The 2,013-nt window shown below is 40.9% G+C and overlaps 1 protein-coding gene across 2 annotated transcripts in view; it reads right to left on the reverse strand.

Moving 5' to 3' along the window:
- The window catches only part of LOC112449861, an 8,257-nt gene that overhangs the window by 2,498 nt on the left and 3,746 nt on the right, over positions 1-2,013 (reverse strand). The gene's annotated exons all lie outside the window — the stretch shown is intronic.

Consider the following 2,013-nt stretch of genomic DNA (forward strand, 5'->3'; position numbering starts at 1 on the left):
TCCATCCATCCATCCATCCGTCTGTCCGTCCGTCCATCCATCCATCCATTCATCCGTCCATCCATCCGTCCGTCCATCCATCCATCCATCTTTAATTAACTGGCCTCTAAACTTATCATTCTCATATAATTAGGCAATAATTTAATACATAGATGAAACTAAAAATTGATAAAAACATTTTTAAATCCAGTTTAATTGGTAAATGCATGCCTTACCTTTAGCATCAGCTTTCTCTTAGATATTCTTTATGTTAACCTGCTAAAGGTACAAATTAAAATAACATTTTTATTTACAGTTTTAGTTGTAGTAAAACCAGCAATTTGAGCAATTCAGTGTTGAAACCGTACATTATTCTTTAAAAAAAAAAAGTTTTAGTCAAATTCTACCAATCCAGCTAATACTTCTTAAGATATGAAAGCTAGTATTAGTTTCTGAACTTAAATTTGCTAATTGACCTTTACCTTTTTGCATTAATAATTACCTAAGAAATTTGATGCAATTTGAGATAACGGATACTGATCGATGCAGTATCACGTACTTTGATTCTGCACAGATTGTACATTTTACAGATTTCTCTGTTGTAACATATTTGTAAAATGTAATTTAAAATATTTTAATTTAATACATTATGTTGTATCTTGTTTTCTTTTTTGTTTTTCAGATATGATGACAAACTTCATCATCTACAATAATTCTGTGCCTAATGCGCAGCTTTCTTCTAGCAGCTCCTTCATGTCTTTATATACGCTTTGTCTCACCTCAAGACCAGCGTCTATCATCTTTACCATTTATACTATAATCCACATTTTCTGTCACCTCCCTCTCTCTGGGCTCATTCTTCACCATCTTTTCCGAAAATCAAAAAACTGTTCCAACTTCTCAGCAGCAATGAGTCACTCGGACTGCTTCACCTACAACTTGGTCCTGATACAGTTAATTGGCACTGCTGGTTTCATTGTCACTGTTTGTGGTCTCTACAAGGAAAATCAAGTGGATATAATACATTTAGGGGCCGTCACGAATACCTTCATGTGGTTCGGAGAGATATTTTTTCACATCCTGACATGTTTGGAGCGTTACCTGGCTGTTGTACATCCCATCACCTACCTGAGTCTGAAGAACGAAAGAGGGATCAGACTCAGAAATGTTATTATCGGCTGCGTCTGGCTGCTTTCTTCTTTAGGGATTGGATTCATGGACATGGCCTTTTTCACAGTCATGAATTTCTGTCTCTTGCTGCTATCTGTAACAGTCATCTCCTTCTGTAGTGTTTCTGTTTTGTATGTTTTGATTCATTCAGGCCCAAGAAGTAAGGGTGGGAGCAGGGAGAGGGTTGACCAATCAAAGAAGAGAGCCTTTTACACCATTGTTGTCATCCTGGCAGTGCTGCTGTTGAGATTTGAATGGGGTTTGTCATGGGCTGTGCTGTATTTGGCAAAAGGAAGCAGTGATTGTGTAACAATGACGATTGATGTCTGGGTCAGTCTGCCCAGCTCTTTGGCGTTACCTCTCCTTTTTTTACACAGAGCAGGAAAATGTGTCTGTTGTAGGAAAAACATCCAATAAGTACTATATCGAGGTAACATTATGCCCCTTTTACACGGGCTCTGATTCAGAAGTCCGGCTCTACTCCACTCTACTCGGCTCTATAAAGAATGCATCGCGTTCACACGGGCCAGTTTGGTCGGTAGCAGAGGAACGCCTCCTCGTGTTGCGGGGGGCGGGGCCGCGGCGCGGGGGGGTGTGCTACCGAAACTTAGCGCAAGTTGTGGAAACAACGGAAGCGCTATGGACAATGTTGGCCCTGTGTTGTTGCTGTTTTTTAAACTTATGGGGATTCTCCTGAGACTTCAGGAAGAGAGGCGCAGTGGAAGAAATACTCTGGATGCCACCATTGTTGCGCGGAGTAGGACAGCTGTTATCCGCCGGAGATTTCAGGCTTTACAGCGCCTTCAGCTGGAGGACAGACGGCAGAAACGTAGCAGGGTAAGCTAACGCTGTTGTTTATATTCC

The sequence above is a fragment of the Kryptolebias marmoratus genome, linkage group LG7, assembly GCF_001649575.2.
Source record: "Kryptolebias marmoratus isolate JLee-2015 linkage group LG7, ASM164957v2, whole genome shotgun sequence".
Classification (NCBI taxonomy): Eukaryota; Metazoa; Chordata; class Actinopteri; order Cyprinodontiformes; family Rivulidae; genus Kryptolebias; species Kryptolebias marmoratus.